The sequence below is a fragment of the Culicoides brevitarsis genome, chromosome 3 (genome assembly GCF_036172545.1).
Source record: "Culicoides brevitarsis isolate CSIRO-B50_1 chromosome 3, AGI_CSIRO_Cbre_v1, whole genome shotgun sequence".
Taxonomy (NCBI): domain Eukaryota; kingdom Metazoa; phylum Arthropoda; class Insecta; order Diptera; family Ceratopogonidae; genus Culicoides; species Culicoides brevitarsis.
The window spans coordinates 30,760,087-30,784,697 of NC_087087.1; the positions used below are offsets into that span (position 1 = coordinate 30,760,087).

At 24.8% G+C, this 24,611-nt stretch overlaps 1 protein-coding gene and 2 non-coding genes across 3 annotated transcripts in view; 1 reads left to right on the forward strand and 2 right to left on the reverse strand.

Moving 5' to 3' along the window:
* The window catches only part of LOC134835904 (lateral signaling target protein 2 homolog), a 157,170-nt gene that overhangs the window by 11,004 nt on the left and 121,555 nt on the right, over positions 1–24,611 (forward strand). The window lies entirely within an intron of this gene.
* Positions 12,980–13,051, reverse strand: Trnap-agg (transfer RNA proline (anticodon AGG)). The gene has a single exon. It is a non-coding gene; the product is annotated as a tRNA-Pro (tRNA).
* Trnap-ugg (transfer RNA proline (anticodon UGG)) lies at positions 13,965–14,036 on the reverse strand. Its single transcript has one exon. It is a non-coding gene; the product is annotated as a tRNA-Pro (tRNA).

Genomic DNA, 24,611 nt, shown 5'->3' on the forward strand with positions numbered 1-24,611 from the left:
ATGTTTATTTCAACAACGGTCTCTCTCTGTGTCTTTCTCTATTTTATTTGTACACGACACACGAGTGTTTGCTTGCATTTTTAGTTTCTCTCGATTGCGGAGCAGCATATCAGAAGCAGCAACGGCATGCAAATGTTCGTCCAAAACAGAAATAAAAAATAAACCAAAAAAAGTGTTTGTTGTTACTTGCTTTCCTTACGGAGTGGAGCAAACCTACCCAGATGGAAATAAAATTACAAAAAAAAAATTGACAAATGACAGGTGAGATTTTTTTTTACAAATATAAAAATTTTGAAGAATTTTAAGAAAGCTTTTGTAAAAGCTGAAATAAAAAATAAGTATAATTGAATTAATTTAAAAAAATAATTAAATTAATATTTTAGTTTATTTAAATTAATAAATAAATTAATTAATAAAATTTAAAAAAATAAATTATTAATTTGAATTAATTAAATTGAAATTGAATTAAAAATTTTAAATTATAATACTAAATGTGATTTGAATTTTAAAAAGTTAAAAATTTGAAAAAAATATTAACAATTAATTATGTGCTTATTTCAATTGAAACTTCTAAATAAAAGGTTAGGTTTCTAAAAAAAAATTTTCTATTAAAATTTTTGTTTGTTTTATTTTAACTTGAAATCAAACCATTTTTATTTTTTTTTTATAATTTCATATTTATTTTAATTTTATTTAGTTAAAGTAATTTATATTTTTGTTTTAGTGAACAAAGTTGAGCTCCTCAAAGACTGAAAAGGCTTCGTCAAGAGCTTTGGGATGTGAAAAAAAAACTCATGAAATCCAATGGATTTTTAACTAAACTTATATATAAACCTTCAAGGAACTCTAAAGAAAGCCAAAGTATGCAAAAAAAGATCAGGTAGTATAACAAGTCCCTTGCACAGAAAAATAGGATTATTCGATGGAACGAAGTTTAAACTCTAAAGGCTTTGATAGCCGAGACTAATATGAACCTATTACCAAAGATGTTAACAACAATGCATTAATATATCTGGCCAAAACCGCCCCGTTTTACATTTTTTTTCACATAGAAAAGTATAAAAGATTACATGCGCCTCAAATTGATTGCTTGGAATATGAGATTCTATAAAGTATGAGTTCATAATCACAATAGGTCTTTGGACCGCGATGATGCATCCTCGAACCTAACCTAAAGAATGAGTTTTCGAAGAATGTCGATTCAATCATTGACAAAATGAAATTCTATGATTTCTAATCAAGGCATATAGAATTCGAAAGACGTAAAGTCAGCATTTTTTTAAAGTAAAAGATTTTACATAAAAGATCAGATTTTACTTCAAAAGTTTTGTAACTTATTTTAATTTTTAAAAAAATTGATTTTTATAATTTTATTTATTATTAAATTTATTTTTTTTTAATTAATTTTCAATTAATTTTAATTTCATTAATTTTATACCAGTATTTAAAGTTCAATGACAGTTTTTGCAAAGATAACTAAAAATTTCTAAACTACGAGTTTTGTAAAATTGACTTGAAATTTCTAACTGGGTATCCCAGAAGAGACTCATTCGCAGCAGAAGACAATCTATTTGAAATATTTCTTCTCTCCACTTTTCTGTCTTCTTGTATTTATGCAAATTTGTAGATTTTTTTTCTGCCTTGTAGAATTCTGGTACACTTTTTCTTCTTGCGTAAATCGTAGGCGTTTATTTTTCGTGCTCGTTTTTGTTGTTGTTGTACAAATGCGGGATGGATAAGTAAACGTTGCTCGTGTACCAAAAAAAAAACTTATAATAACATAAAAAATGTAAATAATAAATATTTTCAGCTCGTCTTCAACAACGAGACGTACAATATCGTTTTCTTTTTGCTTCGGAAATCTTGCATACTGTTGCTAAGACAAAGGGAACGAAAGAACGCAAAATTGATGGGGAAGAATAAAAATAAATATGCAAAAAGATGAGTTATTGCTGAAAGAAGTGTTTTGACGTAAAACAAGACAATATTCAAATAAATACAAACCTTTTGGACACAATCTTGGTGAGTTTTTGCTGTTTCTTCGGGTGAAGAACAGAACGGTGAGAAACTGGAGTGAGAAATATTTCTTTTTTGCATAAATTGTCTGTTTTTTATTATTTGTTTGGTACACGAAAAATTTGTAAGATTGATGAAAAAGCCACGGGCCCTAATTTTTCGTTCAGTCCCCCCGGAGCGCTGTGAGTTCACGACAAGGTCGTTATTTCCTCCGTTTCGAGTCGTTTTTCGAGACATGCATTCATTATCTTATCTCGTATGCATGTTTTGCAACAAATTTCATTAAATAATTAAAAAAAAGTAAAATAAAAACTAAACATCACGCTACAACACACGTCATTATTCAAATAGTATAGCGAAAGATTTTTAATTTAAAACAATAATAAAAAGAGATACTTTGCAAATATAATGTACTTGATAACGACAAGTCGATGTAGACGACGACGACGAAAAAGAGAAAAACAAACAAGTAAACATATGTATGATAGCGCTTAAATATTGCATATGTTGAGTGCTAATTGCATACAAAATGAGGTTGAGTACACACATAGAGCTCTTGCTCATTGCTTGATGTGTGATGCAGCCTCTTTGTTGCTACTGTTTGCGATTGTAGTGCAGTCTCTCTCTTGAGCACACGCGGTATTATGGTGGTTTTTATTATATGTATTTTTTACCGCATTACCGGAAAATTTCAAAAAATATGGTTTTAAACAAAAATTCGTCTGTCAGTTCAAATATTTAAAAATTAAAAAATAATTTTTAATTGAAATATTTAATAAATTTAAAAATATTAAAAAAAATAAATTTTATTAAATTTAATAAATAATTTTTTAAAGAAATTTAAGTAAAATAAATTAATGGTAATTATTAAAATTTAAATTAAAATAAAAATAAATATTTTAAAGAATATTAAAAAATTCAATACTTAAGTAAAAAAAAAAAATATAAAAGTTTTAAATTTTTCAAAAATAATTTTTTAATATTTTTAAAAATAATTTTTTTTTTATTTAAAAACATGAATCTATTAAAAAAATATATATTAAATTATTTTTAAACAAAAATGTTATTTAAAAATAAAAAAAAATAATAAAAATTCAAAACTATAAATATTAATTAAAATAATTTAAAATTTTATTTAAAAAAATTAAAATGTTTTTTATTTAAAAATTTTTTTGAATTTCAAAATTTTGAAAATATCAAAAATAAAACTTCTAAAATATAAAAAAAATTATTTTTAATAAATTTTTTTAAAACTTTTTAATAAAGTTATTTTTGATAAATTATTTTATTTTTTTTAATAAAATAATTTAATTAATTAAATATTTAACTTTATTAAAAAAAAATTAATTTTAATTAAAAAATAATTATTGATTTTTAAAATTTAAAAAAAATATAAAAAATAAAAATCTAAAATTCAAAAAAAAAATATTTTTAATAAATTGTTTTAATTTTTTTTCTATAAAATGAAAAATTATTTTATTTTTTTGAAAAATATTTTTAATATTTTTATTTTTAATTAATTTTTAATAAAATAATTTAATTTTTAATTTTAATTCATTTATTTAATTAAATAATTTTAAAAAATGTGAAAAATTTCCCAAAAAATAATTTATAAAATACGCTTCAGTTTTTCCTTTAACGACAAATTTTTGTCCTATCTTGTTTCGTATGTTTCTCGTATCAAAGGTAGTTTTAAACCCAAACATTAATTGCATGCACAAACAAAACAAAAGAAAAGCGAAAATTAAAAATGAAGAGAGAAAAAAATAAAACTTTTATGCCAACCAGGATAAAATTTTTGCGAAATTCAGAGTTTGTGGCATAGCGATAATAATAATGACATACATAGATGTAACTTTGCTGGTCTAAGAGACAAGTTTGTGTTTTTTGCATGAAATGATGATGAGGGAGACAATGCTGCTTTTCTGCTTTGGAACAGAATAGAATAGAATAGAAAAAATCCACATGAAGAGATAATAATAAAATGATTCCACTCACTTAAATATTTGCAACAACTTTGCATGCCAAGTTTTTGTTTCCAAGTCATCTTCGTAGGTAGCGAAGTTCTGAACTGAAACGGTTGGCGAACGAAATTCATTCCTCATTTATTATTTTGTTATTTTTAATTGTGCTCGCTCGTGCTGATGCCATTGCGAGGGAACAACAGACGCGACACACATGAGGATGAGGGTAAATAAATGAAATAATTGTCACGGAATTTTATGCAGTACTTGTGAGAGAGAGAAAAGTTGTTGTTGTTGTTGTCTCAAATGCAATTAAGAAATTTTATGCACAATTGATTGTCATTGTCAAGTATTTACTTGGAGCGAAGTTTGTGCCAGATGGTCTTCATTTCACTCGTGAACGGAGCGACGTGAAGATAAATCTTCATCCATCCCGGAGTAAACCCATAAAACTTTCAAAACTCATTTAAAAGATTTTTCATCCTCCTCATGTCAATGGATGCATTCATCCTGAAACGCCCGCCACGAAACGAAACGACGAAGTAATAATGGAAATTCATTCTTTCGTACTTTCTGCGAAAAGGAAAAAGTCCCTCAAAAAACTTTTTAAATATTTTCATACGTAAATCATGTTTTATACGCTCCGCTTTTTATTCAATGTATCAAATTCAAATCTGCACATGAAAAAGTTTCGAAAGACATGGGAAACAATTGTTTGATAAGATTCCTACGAATACGGGGCCCATGCGTCGTAAATTAATAAAGTCATGTTCCATCCATGTTCTCGATCCAACTCGCATGAGGCAAAACTTTTCCATCCTTCTAAAAAAATTTCTTTGCTGAAAAATATTGATTCGTTCGTTATCCATATGAGTGAAGTAAGCAGCAAGGAAAGGAAGTTTTTGGGGTAAAAGGAATATTCAATAATAAATTGTGTTTACCAAACTATTTAAAAACATTTTCCATGTCGATGAAATGCTGCTGAGGTACGAACGAACGAACAGCATTCAACACATGATGTTACTTCGATGCAGGAATATTTCTTGAAACATTTTTTTTTGTGCTGTTACAAAACGAACAAGAACTTTATCATATATTCGTATTTTTATGTTGAAATTGCACACAGAGAAGTAGAAATGAAGAGTACACGGAATTGAAAAAGTATTTCTTCGAGTAACTTGGGAAATGGTTTCGTTGTGAGTATACGAGGTTTCGCGTATAGTTTATGTGGAAAAGGTATGCAAGTAGATTGCTGGCTAATCAAGTACAGAGTTTATTTAAGTTTTTGGTATGAGGTTTTTCTATTGATTTTGTGATTTTCTTACCGCATTTTGAATTTTTCTTACCGCATTTCAAATTTTTTTACCAGATTTTGTAAATTTCTCACCGCATTTTGAATTTTTCTTACCGCATTTCAAAATTTCTTACCAGATTTTGTAAATTTCTTACCGCATTTTAAATTTTTTTACCAGATGTTGAAAATTGCATACCGCATTTTAAAATTTCTTACCGGATTTGGTAAATTTCTTACCGCATTTTAAAATTTCTTACCAGATTTTGTAAATTTCTTACCGCATTTTGAATTTTTCTTACCGCATTTCATAATTTATTACCAGATTTTGTAAATTCCTTACCGCATTTTGAATTTTTCTTACCGTATTTCAAAATTTCTTACCAGATTTTGTAAATTTCTTACCGCATTTTAAAATTTCTTACCAGATTTTGTAAATTTCTTACCGCATTTTGAATTTTTCTTACCGCATTTCAAAATTTCTTACCAGATTTTGTAAATTTCTTACCGCATTTCAAAATTTCTTACCAGATTTGGTAAATTTCTTACCGCATTTCAAGAAAATTGTGATTTTCTTGATAAAAAATCTAAATAAAAAAAAATAATTCACACTGTACTTTCGAAAAAATACTTGCAAACTTATCATAAGTTGGTAACACAAACAACAAGTGCCTTTTGTATGTTTATACAAGAAAATTCATTTTAATATATTGATCAGATCGGCTCGTAGTTGTTGTTATTTTTGTTCTGGCATTTTTCATGTACAGAAATTGCTTATGTGCTTTCAACTGCACACGAATCGAACGCAGTTTATCGAATAAATTTATTGCTTTTGTGAATGCATAAACTATGTTTGTTACCTACCATAATAATAATAATACTTAAAAAAATATTATTAAAAACTTTTTTTTCTTTGTCGTGCCAGAATAGAATTCGTTGAAAAAAATGCCGAGACTGATGTACGAAAAAAGTATCAAAACAAAAACTCCCTTAAGCGTGCATGAACGGACCATTTGTCCGCCTCCTTCTTTTTTTTCGTTAAGCGAAACTTTAATTAAATACCATCTTCCTGAAAAAGTACTTTGTTGTCGTTTTTTTGGACACGAAATTTTTTAAGAAATTTGAAAAATGAGGCAACGTCACATTATATTTTTTTGTATTTATTGTCTTCACTCCTTCTGCCTTGAGAGAGTATTTTTTTATGATAAATTACTAGTTTTAAAGCAACCTAAAAAAAAATTATTAATATCTATAATGATGCCTCGTCGTTGCTACGAAGAAGTTGAAAGACAAGACAAAGGTTTTTAAAAAAAAAAAATCAATTTTCGTTTTCTTCAGGTTGTTTGCTTCAACCACTTCATGTGTTTTTAAAACGTAAAGAAAAAAAAATATTGTTTTTTCGTCCAAATACAAATCTCCTCTCATTCTCTTGAAAAGCATGAAATGGACAAATTGTTCTTTGCACGTCTTTTAATAAATCATATTAGTACCTTCAATATGCTTTTTAGTCTCTTCTCATACATTCACGTAGAAACAGAAGAAGAAACAAAACAAAAAAAAACAGTAAAATAGATTACAATGTTTTTGTTTTGTGCTTCAACGCAGAGCTAAGGCCGTGGAGTGGTTTGTAGAAAAATGGATTGATTAAAGGTTTAGTCGAGAGAAGAAACAACATGGGAAACAAAAATGAGAAGAATTGTTCGTTTTTGTGATTTTTTTTTATTCTTTTAAATTCAATTCACTTCTCGATTTAACACCGTACGGTACAGTTCAGAACGAAGGATTATTATTTATGTTTTGTGCTCGTTCATGATGTGAGTGTCATCGGTTTAGATGTCCATTTATCCGTTTAGAGAGATTTATTTTTATTTAGAGTGGACATTTTGCGGAAGGGATTTCCGGATTTCTTTTATGAAATTATGGATTAAAAAAATTTTTTTTACATGTTTTTTTTTAAATGAAGAAGATTTTCGTCAAAATTGACTTTTAGCTTAAATAAATAAAAATTTCTATATTGATTTTTGTATTAAAAGAATTAAATTAAATTTTGTCTCAAATAAGTCAAAAAATCTTCTTTTAAATAAAAATTAATAATTATTTAAAATCTAAAGTTTTTTGAAATATAATAAAAAAATAAAAATTTAATTAATTAATAAAATTTTATTTAAATTAAAAATAATAAAATTTTCTAAAAATGCTTTAAAAAGTAATTTTTAATATATTTTAATTTTTTTTAAATTTGAAAATTTTTTTTTTGTTCAAAAATTAATTAAGGAATGTTTTTCTTTATTTTTTTTTTTTTTTTGAAAATATTTTGTCAATAAATATAAAACATTATTTTATAAATAAACAATAAATAAATAAAAAAATAATTAAACTCCAAAAAAAAAAAATTATTGAAAATAATAATTTTTGAAAATTTAATTATTTTTTTTTAATTTAATATAATTAACAATAATTAATAAATATTATTAATTTTTTTATTTATAATTTGAGTCACATATTTTTTTACTTAATTTTTTTCGAATTATTATTTATTTTTATTTTATAAATTCCATTCGAAAAATTAATTTAAATTTTAAAAAATTATATTTAAAAAATTCAAAAATAAATTATTTAATTGATTAAAAAATTAATTTAATTAAAATTTATTTTTTTTAAATATTATTTTGTTTTTGAAAAACTATCAATATGAATAAAATCGTTTTTATTTTTCACTTTATTTTTTCCAATTTTATTTCAAAAATTGATATAAAATCGAATAAAATAAATTAATTTAAAAATCAAAATGAATTCAAAAATAAAATTGAAATAAAAATAAATTAAAAAAAAATAAAATAAATTTTTAAAATTTTGTTTATTTATTTTAATTTAATTTTCTAATAAATTTAATTAAATTTTATCTTTGAATTTAAATTTAATTTTTAAATTATTAAATTAAATTAATTAATTTTTTTAATTTAATTAATTAAATTTTTTATTTTTTTTTGAATTTAATTTTTTTAAGGCAAAAAAATATTTTATTTTAAATTTTTTTAAATTTTCAAGAAAATGTAAATTTAAATCCAAACAAATTTCAAGACACTCTACTATTTATATTCCTCAATGCGTTTCTGTCTCTTTTCCATTCTTTCTCTCACTCAAACAAACACTAAAGCGATAAAAATTGATGTATGTGCATCAACTTTATAGATTTCTCCTCCATGTTCTTGCTCGTTCTTGCGAGATGGAAGAAAGAAATAATAATAACGAGAGAAAAAAAACACGAAGAACAAGTGATTCTCGTAGCATAAAGTGAAAAATGATGTGGTAAAGGTCATGCAGTGTGGTACTGGTTGGTGTCTGTGCGGTGAATAAATACAACTTGTGAAAACGTGTAATCCATTAAACAAATGATACTGCTGGGATTTATCACACCTCTCGTTGGCGGATTGTAATTCTGATTTTTTTTTGTTTTACCTCCAGAAGAAAAAAAAATAGGAAAATTTGAGTTAATTGTTCATTTTCCGGTGCCTGAAGTCATCCAATTTTGATGAAAAATAATTTTTTTCGAAGATAAATGAATTTTTATCCGGTTTTCTAGACGAAAAGACTCGAAAAAAAAAGAGTTAAGTCACTTTTTTGTGTTCTTGATTTGATTTATGGCCTCATAATGTTCTCTACTTACTTTGTGTCCCATTGCATTTATTATTGTTTTCGAGACCATTATTTACCGTCTTTCATTTTTCTGCACATTGTTAGAAAAATTACTTTTTAATGGGGTTAATGACATGTGCGGAAAAAGGAAGATGACTGGAAGAAAAAAAAAGTTAGTTAATGATAATTTTCCTCTCTGCGCTCTTATCAAACGTGTGCCAAACAAGGAAAGAGTTAATTTTCCTTTGATCCCAAAAATAAAGGAAAAATAAAAGTTTATCCGAGCGATTTAATATTGCGAGAAACTTATTGATCCGACACAAACTTTTATTTTTTTTTTTGGCATTCATTGATAAAACTCCAAATTTATCGGAAAAACGCACATGTGTGCTATCTCTAATAAATTTTGGGATGTGTCTATCCAACTGTCTGGATTCCGGTGTGTATATTATAAATGGATATAAAAAACCTTAAATCGACTATAAATCATATTAACTACACTTCATTGTTTTTTTCTGCGTTCTTTCTTTTATCCTTCTTTGTATTTTTCCATCGCCGCCCGCCCGCTGCCGCAACGAACGAAAAATGCGGCAGAAAATCTGACATCATCGAAGGAAGTTTCCGTCCTTTTTATTCCGAATTCCCAAATGGATGGTAGCGAAAGTTGTCCCAACGGTGAAATATTGTATTTATTATTTCGCTTTTTTTTATTTTATTCAGACGTGAAGAAGGATGAAGAGGAAAATCTCTGACGTATCAAATTCTTTTCAAGTGGTTTTAAAGACATTTTTGGGGAATTTGAGATTTTTTTTTGTCATTTAATCGTCAGTCTGTACTTTTACTGCTTTTATTTAAAATTTTAAGATTTTTTTTTTAATTTAAAAAAAAAAATATTTAAAAATTTTTTTAATTAATTTTAATTAATTAATTATTTTTTTTTAATTATTTATTTTTTTTTTTTATTTTTTATGAAATTTAAAAAAAATAATAAGAAATAATTTTTTAAAATTTTTTGTTTGAAAAATATTTTTAAAAAAATTTTTTTAGACAATTTTATAGATACTCTGAAATTTTTTAATTTAATTTAATAATAATTTAATTTAAATAAAATCATAATTTTTATGATATTTTTATCAAAATTTTACCGAAATTATTTTTGAAATTTTAACAAAAAAAAAAAAAAAATAAAATAAAAAATAAAATAAAATAAAAAAAAAAAATAAAAAAAAATATTAAATAAATAAAAAAAATTAGATAAATTTTATAGAAATTCTTAAATTTTTCAAATAAATTTAGATAATTTTTTTTTTGAATTAATAATTTTTGATAAAATTTTAATTTTTTTATTATAATTTTTTAACCAAAATTTCTCTTAAATTTTTTTTTTTTTGAAAAAAAAATAAATAAATAAAAAAAGTAATTGAAAATTAAATAAAAAATATAAATAAATAAAAATATTACAAAAGTTCATATTAATAAAATTTAATTAAATTCTTAATTTTTTTTTAAATACCAAAAAAAAATATTTTAAAAACGTTTTTTTTTACCATAAAACAAATAAAAGAAAATCTAAATAAATTTAAAAAGCAAATTTAAACGTGGTTAACTTGTTTGCTTTATGACAGCTTTTAACATTTTTCCTCAACTCCACAAAAAAAATGTAGAAAATCCTCTCGTCTGTTTATTAATTTCATCAAAAGCCTCTCGAAAAATATTTAAAGAGCACGAGAAAAAAAAATAATTTGACTCCTTTCGTGATTTTTATCAGAAGAGCTCCGTTCGTTTGTAAAGTACACATAAATAACCCAATTTCGTGTACAAACAACGTCATTGCTGCTGCTGCTGCATCAAAATTTACAGCTTAAAACATTTTTTAATTAAGATAGCGACGAAAGATAACACCGTCATGTCAAACCATCAACGCAGTCAAGAGATGCTTTGTCGCAAAAATATGCTTCATTTTTTTTTGGGTTGTTACCCTCCTCGGCTTTATTTACGTAGCAAACCGACGATGTGCGGGATAGCGTTACAATTATATTCATTGAGTGACAGAAAATTTTATTTTTTTTATTTCATTTAATAAAAAAAAGTGAAAAAAAAAATAAAATAAAAAAGCAACATCGCTCTAATGTCCTTGAGAATGGACGTTTAATAATAAAAATGTCATCATTTTGTCATTTCAGCATATTTTTTGAGCTTTGACGGTGATTTTTTTTTAACATGTACTAAAAGAGCGCGAAAGAAAATTATTTGACAAAATAAACGCAGAACGAAAAATGTTGAGATAGCAGAAAAAAAATGTGAATAAAGGACATTAGGCTATGTAGGGCAGCGCAATAATGATAGAGAATAATAAAAAAAATACGTAAAAATTCGTGAAAAATTTATTGCTCTTTGTACTTCACTAATGGTTGACCAAAAGAGATTCTAATTGTGAAAAATATTAAGCTCGAGCAAGAAAAGAATAAAATAAAAATTAATTTTATTTAAATTATTTTTTTTATTTAAAATTATTTATTATAAAAAATTAAATTAAATAATTATTTAAAAAAAAAATAAAATAAAAAATATGTTTTTAATTATTTTATTTCTTAAACTTTTATTTATTTATTTTTTAATAAATTATTTTTTAAATTAAGCAAAAAATTTTTAAAATAATTTTTTAAATTAAAATAATAAAAATATTTTTTTTTATTATTTTATTTTTTATTTTATTTCTTAAACTTAGAATTAATTTTTTTTATTTGATAATAATTTTAAAAAATTTAAATTAAGTAAATAATTTTTTTTTTAAATAAAAAATTAAAATAATTTTTTAAAAATTATTTTTTTCTTAAACCTTTAATTAATTTTTTTTATTTGATAATTATTAAAAAAAAAAATAAATTAAAAAAATATTTTTTAAAATTATCATTTAATAAAAAAATTAAATAATTTAAAAAAAAATATTTGTCAAATAAAATAAATTAAAATTTAAAAAAAAATATAAAAAAGTAAAAATAAAATAAATCATCCCATTTTTATATTAAAAATTATTTTTAACGAATTAATTTAATTTTTTTTCTCTTTTTAATAAAAATTAATTCATTAAAAAACTTCCATTAACTCAAAGTAAAAATAATTTTTCCATCCAAAAAATCGAGCTTCTAATCTCAACTTAACTAAAATCCCCAATTTCCTAAAACATTAACACGCGGGTGGATAAATGACAAAAAAACTCAGAAAAATATCCGTGGAATGTCCTTTGATTCTCTACTTTTTTTTATTTTGTGTTTAATCATGAATGATAAATTCCTTTGTAACATTTTTTTCTGCTGCCCAAAAAAAGCTAAAAATAAAATTCAGATTTACTTTTTTTTTCATGCGGATTAAAGAAACCACGTGTCCTGGTATAATGTCATCAAGGAAGTTAATAACGCAAAAAATCACCGAAAAACATGACCTGAAAGCCAAAACGCCGCATAGAAAGGAATTAATGAAAAAATTATGTTAACAGATGTCATTAGAGAATATTTGAGTAGTTTGTGTATATGTGTTTTGTTTATGAAAAAGTTTCGCTAAGTGACAAAATATTTTTCCAAGTTTCGTAACGCGCCTCATTTCATTAATACACACTTTTTTTTTATCAAAGCAGAAAATCAACAAATGTGTGTCTGCTGCGAATGTAATTACATGCTGCTGCCCGCTCGAGTGGATATTTTTCGTTTTTTTTGCTGTTGTTGACTAATGCGATACAAAACTATATTTTTTCGTAAAAAGCAGGTGGAAAATGTTGTAAAGGTTTCCGCCTCTTGCTTCTTTTTCACTCGAAAAAAAAAAGAAAAATTTTTACTTACATTTTTCCGGTCTTCGTCGTAGGTAGTAATTATATATAATTTATTAGATTGCCAAAAAGTTATTTCTTTGGATGTCATGCGTCGTCGTACATTCCTCGAATTAGGTACGTTACTTTGTTAATTGAAGGCAGAAAAGGTAATTTGTGAAAAAAAAAACTAAATCAAAAGGAAATTTTGATCAAAGGAAAGTAAAAAAGATTTTTTGTAAGAAAAAAAAAATGAAAAAAAAAATCATCGGGCTGAACCGGGAATTGAACCCGGGACCTCTCGCACCCTAAGCGAGAATCATACCACTAGACCATCCAGCCTATATAGGTACGGCCGTTCAAAAGCCGATGTCTTGTTGTTGCGCGATGCGAATGTGTGCTACAAAGTACGATGTACGTAACGAGTATATGGACCTGTACGTGTATATGGCAAAAGTGAGGTTATACGTCATTCAAGATATTTTGTATTGGAACAAGTGAGTATTTTTATACGATTAACGCTGTTGATGATAATTTTATTATGAGAAAATTTTGTTTTAAAGAGTTTGAGAAGTTATTTTTAAATTTTTTAATATTTTAAAAATTTTATATGATTTTTTCGTTAATTTTTTTTTGTATGAAAATTAATTTTTTGGAGTTTTTTGATGGATTTTCATAATTTTTTTTAAGTATAAAATTTAATTTAATTTTTTTTTATTTAATATTATTTTAAAATTATTTAATTCAAATTTTAATTTAAATAATTGTCAAAAATGATTTTATTTAAATATTTTTTTAAATTTTTTTTTTAAAATTATTTTTTTATTTAAAAATTTTTTTAATTAAAAAAATTATTTTAAAATTTTAATTTAAAATTTTTTATTAATTAACTATAAATTTTTTTTGAATTTTAATATAAATTTTTTAAATTATTTTTTTTAAAAAATTTTTTTTATTAAAAATTTTTATTTTTTTAATAATTATTAAAATTTTTTTTAATTAAATTTAAATAATATTTTAAATACTTTTTTTTATTTAATTATTTATTTTTTTTAAATTTAATTTTTAAAAAATATTAAAATAATATTTAAAATTTATTTAATTAATTTTAATTTATTTAAAAAAATATTAAAAAAAATTGTTCATCAATTTAATTTAAATAATTTTTTAATATTTTTTTTTAATTTAAAAATAATTCCCAAATATATAAATTCTTCAAATTCATTAGCAACAAATCATAAAAAACCAAAAAATCGGGCTGAACGGGGATTCGAACCCCGGGCCTCTTGCACCCAAAGCAAGAATCATACCCCTAGACCATTCAGCCGTCGTACCGTGCATCTCTCCATACTACATCAAAATACATTTTCAAGTTATTTTCGTCGTCTTTTCTCTCCACAAAGACGCCACATTTCAAATCCGATTACGAAAACTACGACAAAAAAAAAATAAATTTCAAAGTGAAAGGAATTTACATACTTACCTTGTCTAACATCGACTTTATGGTTTCTCGCTGATTGATTTTTACATAAACTTAAAAACTTAAAAAATAAATTGATGCAAGTTGTGATCCAGTTTCTACATAACTTATGATGTGTCATCTTTTATTGCCGCGATGTTGTCATAAAAACTGATAAAAAATAACATGACATGAAAAAAATCCAATAAAAAGTTTCGAAAGTGATCAACTAATTAAAAACGAATCCATCTTGCGCTTGATTTTTCGTTGACATGACACAAAACATGGAGGGGTGAAGGTCAGTCACTCGCAATTGTATCCCTGTCTGATTTACTGCCATGTCATTTTTCTCCGGGATAATCACCGTGGCTTAGTATGGCTTATGGAACTCGTCAAATTAGCCACAACATGTTTTTGTATGTTGCTGAACAATACGTTTTTCCTTCTTTTGTTCGTTTTTTAATGCATTTTAATTTTTTTTCATGTTGAAATTGTGGATTAAAAAAGCTATGATGTCCTTTGAAATGCGAAAAAGGCGATTTAGTGACGAGACTTCAACTCGTTTCTTTGATGAAAAATGATTTGCGTGACATCCAGACACACAAGAACCACAAAATATGGGAGCCTCCTCCTTTTTCCACTGTGGTTCTACCGAAAAATTTGCTTTTCATTATTCGCTCATTCATCCATTCATTACGAAAAACACATACAAAAATTAGTTATATTTCGACGTTGAACCCGATGTTCGTGTTTTTGTTGCGAAAAACCTTTTAGCATTAATGAGACTTAAATACGTCTCTACGTGCGTGGTTACATGGGGGGGGGAGAGTAAAATTAAATGAAAATGTTGCCGCTCCAAAATAAACACAAAGAAATAAATAGAGAGAAAACTCATAAACAAACTCTAAATTATATAAAATGGTTAATTATTTACGACGAACAATGTGAAAATTTTAATTGGCTGTAATTATGCAAAGTGTGAAAAATGAAATAAACCAAAATACAGAAAAAAAAACGAAGGAAAAATACTACACGCGTAACGTTAAAGGAAAACTTGAAAATTAGCAATAAAGTAAAATTAACGATAATGAAAATGCTAAGTGGCATAAAAATATAGTGTGCGAGAGAACTAAAATGTAATCATAACAATCATTGTAAAAGCTCTTTGCACTACATTTCTGGCTACAAGTTACAATTAAATAGAATTTCCATTTTTTTTTTAAATTTATTTACGAGGTGAAGTTGATTGCTTTATTATCAAAAAAAAAAAAACTTTTACAACTAAATTCACCATAAAGACTTGAACGATAAAAAATAATGGCAACAAGAGGAGAGAAATGGAATAAACAATAAATAAAGGGCAGCAACTTGTATAACATTATTATTATTATTAATGTTATTGTCATCATAAAGTTGAGGCGAAATAAATGAAATTGTTGCCTGTCAGAAAGACTTGAAATGGAAAAACGTATCGGTTCGAGAGAGACATAAAGACTGAAAGAGGAGAAAACTCAATTTTCAGATTTCATGTTTTTTGGTTCACACACATTTTTTGTCGTTTGACAGGGTGACATAATGTGATGGTGAAGTTTGAAACGGAACACAGTTCGAAAATATACTAATGAATTAAAGAATTTGAATTTTAAGGGATATCCAAGAGAATATTCTTAGGAGTTCAGATTGTACTTAAACCTCGATTTCAAGAAGTATTTAAAGTTCTAATATAAAGCTTAGTTTATTTCGCGTAAATTGAAATCGTATGCAAACTTAGGTTTGTGGATGCATCACCGCGGTCCAAAGACCTATTGTTTGCAAACTTAAGAAATATTGATATGAATCAATGTAAATAAAATAAAATCTAAAATTTTGTCGTTTTGTCTCTTGTTTTTTTACCTTCAAATTATTTGTAAGACAACACAAGCTCTAATGAATTCAGTAGAAGTCTTCCTTACAATGCAAAATTAACACAGCTTATGAGAAGTCTAATAATGCCTTTTTACCATAACCCTTGGTTGTGTTTTCACAGTTAGATGGCTCTTTTATATTTGCTCATTATTGTTGGTAGGACATGATCGTCAGCTTCTTAAATGTTCATAAATGGTTCTTGTATCAATAAATTGATAATGAATTGAACAGTTTCATGTTATTGCAAGTATAGTATTGAATCTTCCGTTGAATTGCTATTATTCGTATATCTTTTTAAAGACCAGGCCAGGAGCGATTTCATTTAAGCTTTTCCATCTGATTTACTTTCAAGTTTTGTTTATATGGCTATAAGTTTTGAATTTCGTTCTTCACTTTATTATTTTTAGTTCATGTAATGCTGAATGTCCTCCTAAAAAAGAATTTTAACTTAATTCATGGAATATTTTTTTTACTTACCCAAATAGATCCAAGACCTAAAATTAACTGAAATAAACAAAATATTAGATTCAAATAAAGGAGTAAATTATAAAACTCTTACCTTCCTTTTAAATTGCTTTGAAATCCGGTTCTAGTTTCACACTCATTCCTCAACCTTGTTGCCAAATGTAACAGACACCGTAATATGTGCCCAAGACTGTCAAAGTTCAGCAATAATTCAATCAAATATTTCATGTAAGTTTCTCTGTGTGTGTGTGTTCGTAATGTAAGAACTTTTGGCCCATATTTGTTCTCCTATTTGCTCGTTGTCTGTATAGATATCTCCTTTGCACAAAGCATAATACCTCCATCCGATGGCAATGATGATGATTCATTTATATATAAAAATGGTAAAATAAATTTATTTGTTATATCATGACGTTACGTCGTCGTACGAAAGGAAATACGAAGAACAAAAATGTACGACAAGTTATTTCATTTCTGTCCCATAATTCTTTTCGGTTTTATATGAGTCGAGGAGTGCATGAGAGAGAGAGAAAGACCTAGCGGAATTTAAATGTAATACACAGAAAATGACATTTTACTGCATAACGAATATATTACCCACCTCCATCTCTCGCTTCGTGAAATCCACAAGCGAATTTTAAAATTAAAATATTTGAGTTTTCTATCATCAAACACACGCGTTCATGTACACTTTTTATTATTATACCCAGAGAAAGTTATCCCTTTGAACGTGTTTTAATATAAAAACTCGAGATTAAAATTTTTGAGATGCAATTCAAAGCTTAGTCGTATTTTAATGAGCTTTTTAAATTTTTTAAACAAACTTTGTTTTTTTTTTAAAGTCAACTTTTCCAAACAGTTAATTTTAAATAATTTTTTTTTGTTTGAAAAAATAATCAGACTGACATCAAACCATGCGAAATACGATTTTTTTTCCAAATTGTTAAATTTAATTTCAAACAAAGTAAAACAAAAAAAATCGTATTATTGCATTTTTGTGTGTCTCGTAAAAAATATGTCTGGCGAGATTTGGCGAACGAGCGAGAGATCTCTTTATTTGCAGAGCGACGTGACACGACACGACATAACGACGGAGACGTGGAAAGTGTCGCTACCCGCTGAGCCAAATAAACACCTTGTGGCAATGTATCAATTTTCAATGCGAAATCCATCCCCGCCAATAACAAACACGAAAGAAAAAGCAACAACAACAGAGCAAACTGAGCCACCGAGCGACAGAGTCATAAAACACCAAATATTATTATTTTACTTACTGTTCTGTTCAGTTGTTCTTTGCATTCGCAATGGCAATGGCATGGCAGCGACTACAACAAGTACAGCTCGTTGATTTATGACCCTATTGCTTGCATAAAAATTGAATCTTCTTCGTCGTATATGAGCTTAGTGCCGGGCTTAGCGTGCATATTATTGAGTACATTTACATAAATAAAAATCCCGAACGAATGAACGAGCAAAATGAAAAAAAAATGTCATCTGTTAAACGAAATTTTATTACTTTTACATTGCACACGCGTCCCCAAAATATCATTTGCTTACATGATGTTGTTGTTGTTTTTATTTTGCGTTCTTGTAAAGACGATTTTACCGCATTTCAAAGAATTTGTGATCGTCATGTGTCTTTCCGTGACTAATCTAAAAAATCTGTAAGAAGATTTTAAGATCCGTGTTGCCAATTATCGTAAAAACATCATGTTAAAAAGCTGTAAAGTAGAAAATTTAGAATTGAAAATTGATTAAAAAAGTTTTGTATAGAAAGCTCTTTGAAAATTCATGAAATAAAGCAAATTTGAAAACATCCGGGTTGCCAAATTTACTTACAAACTTAATTTTTCGGATTAGTCTAAAGAATTTGGAATTAAAACTTATCAAATTTTCATTTAAAATGATATTTTAATCAAAATTATTAAAAATTTTTGTGAAAATGTGATAATTTTGAAAAGTCAGGGTTGCCAAAACTCATTAAATATTGAAATATTTCTAAAAATTCTGAACTGAGAGCTATTCAAAATATTTAATATTTTAATAAACATTAAAAAAAAATAAAAAATCGTAAATTTAGAAAAAAATGATTACATCAGGGTTGCCAATTTTAATTTAATTAATTAATTTTTAATTTTAATTTTTTGCATAATTATGAATGTTTTGGAATTAAAATTGATTAAAATATCATTTAAAATTATATTTAATTAAAAAATATTAAAAATTTTGGGAAATTCTGAAAATTCTCAGTAGTCAAGGTTGCCAAATTTATGAAATAATAAAATATTTTTTAAACTGAAATTTATTAAAAATATTTTAAATTTAAAAAATAATCAAAAAATCATAAATTTTTAAAAAATTGAAAACATCAGGGTTGCCAATTTTCTTTAAAAACTCGATTTTTTTTTGCTTTAATATGAACTTTTTGAAATAAAAATTGTTCAAAATATCATTTAAAATTATATTTTATTAAAAAATATTAAAAATTTTGAGAATTTTTGAAAATTCTCAGAAGTCAGGGTTGCCAAAACTCATGAAATGTTAAAATTTGTCAATTGAAAACTACTAAAATTGGTTATAAATTCTAGAAAATTTGAAAAACAAACATGCAGGGTTGCCAATTTCGTTAAAAATTATAAAAATCTTGGATGAGTGTTTCCAATAATTGACAAAAAATCATAAAATACGCTCAAATAGTTAATTCCGAAAATAAAATTTCCCATCTCATCATTTTGTCAGTCAGTGTAAAATTTATGTGGATATTCATAATGTAATTTTTTTTGTGTGTATTTGTCGGATGTTAAAAATATAAGAAAAAGAAGAGTTGATGACATATCACATGCCGGTCGCCTAAGTATTTTGTAATGATGGATATTTTACCATAAGAAAAAAAAATAAAAAAAAACGGGAAAAGTGGATCATGAATACATAAAAATATGTAAAAATTTGTTCAAGTTGCACAAGGTGACAAATTTATTAGTTCCGCGCTGAACGTGAACGGAAAAAAAGTGAGCCGAGCATGTTTTTCATGAAAAAATAATCAATCATTGCGCCATTTTGTCATAATTTACTTCCCGTCGGGATTGAATAAAATAAACAAAAATTTTTAAAATCAATTTTCTTTTTTTTTTCTCTCTCTTTCCAGGTGAGTTTCAAAGGCAAAAATGGATTTATGGTAACGTAATTTTTATTTTATTTTACTGCCAAAATCTGCAACATTTGTGAAGGAACGAGCAGAAAAAATATGAAAAAAAAGGTTAAATTGAATATTTTCATCAAGCGAAGCAAGTTGAAATTTTTATTAAAATGAAAGAAAACGTAAAAACGTACAAATGGCAACATCACAATATAATAATAAATAAAAATGGTTTGAAATATTTTTTCTTTATTTTTTGAATAAAAAACGAAGAAGAAAAAAAATCTTCTTGAGACTTCACAGAAAACGACGACGACGCAACTTATTCTTGCATCACACTTTATTATGTTTATTGCTTCACAATTTTTTTCTCCTTCTTCAGAGTGATATAAAAGAAAATACGAGAGGAGCAAAAAAAACTATCATAACAATAATAATAATAAGGAATATAAAAAAAAGTGAGAGAGAAAAGAGGAAAAAAGTTTTTATACACACAATCGCGCAGACAGACACAAAAAAATATGGCGAGATAAATAAATAATAAAAGGAATTTTTATCTGTGCTTTCCGTAAACTTATTTTATGATAACGAGGATTTCTTTAATGACACTGATTATTATTTATTTGGATAATTTTCATGACAAGCGCGGCCATTTTAAACGCAAGTTTATGGGATTTCAATGTGCGGGAAAGGTGTGCAAAGAGACGACGCATTACTACCGTAAATGGTTTCCCGGAATGCAAGCGAGTGAAGGAATGACTTATCACGGAACTGAGTGAACAAAAGAGTTATTTAAAGAGACGCGTAAGACGATGGATGGAAAAAATTGAAATAAATAAATTGAAGAGTTTTATTCTATTATAGGATGTTATTTACTGACTTGAACGGCTTTTTAGTGATGGATTTGCAATAAGTTTAATGTTAAAAAGGGCTTTAAGTTGGAATATTTTTCAATATTCGAAGAATTTAAAAAATTTAGTAATTTAATAATTTTAATTATATTTTAAAATATGATTTTTTTTCTATTTATTTTTTATAATATTTTAATTAATTATAAAGAATTTAATTTTTAAATTAAATTATAAATAAAATAATTAAAATATAAATAAAAATAATTAAAATTTAAATTAAATAATTTGTATTATAATTTTATTTAAATTGAAATTTATAAAAAATAAATAAATTTTAATATTAAAAATAAATACTTAAAAGTGCTTTAGAAAATTAAAAAAAAAGTTAATGACTTTTAAAAATAAATTTTTTGAATTTTTTTTAAATTATTAATGAATTAATAATTAATAAAAAAAAATAATAATAAATAATATTAATTTATTTAATTTTAAATATTTGATTTTTTATAAATTTTTTTTTATTAAATTTAATTATTTATTTAATTTTGTTTTAAAAAAATATTAAAAACTATTTCTAAATTTGAAAAATTAAGATTTTTTCAAAAATACTTCAATTTCTAAAAAATAATGACTTTAAAATGCCTTAGAAAATTGAAAAAAAATTATTGATTTTAAAAAGTTAATTTTTTTTTCAAAAAATTTTTTATTTAATTTTAATTTAATTTAAATTTATTTTTTTTTTAATTTTAATTAATATTTTTTTTAATTTTTATTTTTAATTATTTTATTAATAATTTTAAAAATATTTTAATATAATTTGCATATTTTTAAAAAATTAAAAATATATATGAAAAATTTGATAAAATAACCAAAAATTTAAATTTTTGACTTTTTGCGCCAAAATACAGATTAAAACCCTACCTTTCAACTTTTTTTTCCAATACCATCACTGCCAATATTTGAACAAATGCTCGAAGATTTCCTCTTATTTTCAGAAGATTTTGCTATTTTTTTCCTTCTCCTTTTGATTTCGTAATGTATGCTGTCAATGTGGGTGATGAAGTGCTATTTATGCAAAATAAAATGTGAATGTCAATCAATAAAGTATTATTTTGCATGCGATTCGTATTTTTTTCTGTGCAGATCTCTTTTGTGTACCGAGTAACGGGGAGCTTCATTCAATCAAAATCAAATAAAAAGACGAAGATGTCAATTATGAATATTTAATGCCTTGCTCTGCCGAAAAAATATTTTCCTCAATTCTATAAAAGAAGAGGCAATTGCATGCGAACCGAAGATCAATCAAGGATGGCTTCAGTTCTACTCTCTATTTGTTAGAGGCGAGCTATTTAGACACGTACAAGGCAAAAAAATATTTCTTCTTGTTTTTTCTCTCTCTCGCTCCAACATTATTAAACAATTTATTTAATTGACTGATATTTTGCTTTGACTATTTTTATTTATTTATTATTATTGGTTTCATTATTGTCATTCCATTACGTTTGACGCATTTTTGCGATCTCCTCTGCTTTTATACTCCGTTTGCCTGCTACGTAATGGAACGGGATTATAATTTTAATAACATGTTTTACTGCTTCACTTACTCAATTGCATTAGATCTGAGCGCGGCATGCAATGCACTATAAACATTTATTACCCTTTTTTGCTGTATTTAGAAGTAATGTGAAGGAAAATATTTTCTTTTTAATTTCGATGTCTGTCTGTGAGTGATTTTTTTCTAAAAAAAAATAAAAAAATAAAATAAAAAAAATAATTAAAATAAAAAATATATTTATTAAAAATTTAATTGAAAAAAAAAAATAATTTAATTATTTAATATAAAATATATTTTTTTTTAAATTTTGTTAATTTAATTTTAAAAAAAATAATTTTTAATTTTTTATAATTTTTTTAATAAAAAAAAAATTAATTAAATTTTTATTAAAAAAAATAAATAAATATTTATAAAAATAAATTAAAAAATTTATGGAAATAAATTATAAAATTATTTAAAATTTGATTTAATTTTTTCAAATTATAAAAATAATTCTGATTTTTTTTTTAATTTATAAGAAATATGTTTTTTTAGTTTTTTAATTATTTGAAAATTTTTATTAAATAGGTATGAATTATTTATTTAAAAAATGTAAAAAATTGTAAATTAAAAAAAAAAATAAATCTATTTAATTTTTTTTAATTTAATTTTATTTTTTAAATTATTTTTAAAATTATATTATAAAAATATTTTTTTTATTTAAGGAAATTAATTTTAAATTTAATTTTAATTTAAAAAAAAAATTAAATTTAAAAATTTATGGAAATAAATTAAAAAATTATTCAAAATTTGATTTAATTTTTTCCAACTTAAAAAATTAATTCTAAATTTTATTTTAATTTAAAAGAATTATATATTTTTTTTAAATATTTGAATTTTTGTATTAAATATTAATAGAAAAAGTAAAAAAAATAAATAAAAAAAAATCAAGAAATCTAGTTTTTTTTTATTAATTTTTTTGAAAAATAATTAAAAATTTATTTTTTTTTTAATTAAAAATAATTTATTTTTTTTTAAATTAAAAAAAATAATTAAAAAATTTTCATTATAAATAATTAGAACCAAATACGCTCAAACCTCTTATTCCTCAAAAACTTTACATCGAGGCTCCTGCATTCCTTAGAAATGCGAGTGATTTTTCATCCATTAACTTTAAATGACTTTCTATTAGAGTGGCTCGTCTTGATGGATATATTGACGTTCCTTGTTTCCATTTCTCTAGCCAAGGTGATGAAACCGACACTTGTGCTTATTAGGTATTCTATGCGAGGCTCGCTCTTTCGATTTAAATACAAAAAAATGAAACAAACAAGTGACATTGATGCTGCCTGTGTGCTTGATGTTTAACAAACAATAAATTAAAGCGTAAATTGCTGTTTGTTTGTTTCGTAAAAGTTTTTTTATATTTTCTTAACGAACCCGATTTGATTGCAAATCCGCAAACTCGCGGATAAAGTGAGTGATGGCATGCATATCAAAATATGTGGTAGCGACAAAAAGTGACGACGATGGTCTTTTGTTCGTCGTTTTGGGTCGATAACCTTAAGCTGCTCCTGCTGCTGTTTGTTAAATATTTGCTGTCCGTCGTGATAAGCCCCTTTAAGCTAACTAACCATCAATAATCACACAAAAAATGAGTCGTGACTTATGCGATAAAGATCTCCAGAGGTACACATAGGGCATATGTGTGAATACGAGAATGGTCATCATAAGCAAATTATCTAGAACTGGATTGGGAGAATTTTGTGTTTCGCAACTTTACAAAATTTTTTGGATTTCTGACAATTCTTTTAAGTAAAAATCTGAATTTTTAGTTTACGTTTTTCAAGTTGAATTCTTCAGTAAATTCCTAATGTAATTTTGATTAAAATATTTTTTTGGCTCAAATTTTAATTTTTAAGCATTAAAAGCTATTTTAAAGTATTTTTTATTAAAAAATAATTAAAAAAAAATATATAAAAAATATATTTAAAAAAATATTTAAAAAAAATATAAAAAAAAATATTTAAAAAATATTAAAAAAAAAAACATTTAAAAAAAAATATATTAAAAAAAAATTTTTTAAAAATATTTAAAAAATAATTAAAAAAAAATACTTTAATAGCTTTTAAATTTCTTAAAAAATAAAAATTTTAGCCAAAAAATTTTTAATCAAATTCATGTTAGGATTTTACTGAAGGATTCAACTTAAGGTCTTTATATCAAAATTCAGATTTTTACTTAAAAATATTGTTAGAAATCCAAAAAAATGTTGCGAAACACAAATTTCTCACAATCCAGTGTTCTAACGGGCATTTGGCGTCGAGTATTTTCACATACATTGTATTCGACCCACAACAACGCCTGATGGCAGTCTTTTGTAACTAATGATTGTAACTGCCATTTGCGAGGAACACAACAATGCATCATATTTCATCCATGCTCTGTCTCCATACCTCTATATGAGGAGCGCCTAATGAAAAAAGTACTCGTAAGCACCTTCAATTGAGTCGTATTTTATGTCTAATTGCACAGTGGGTGTCTACACTGCG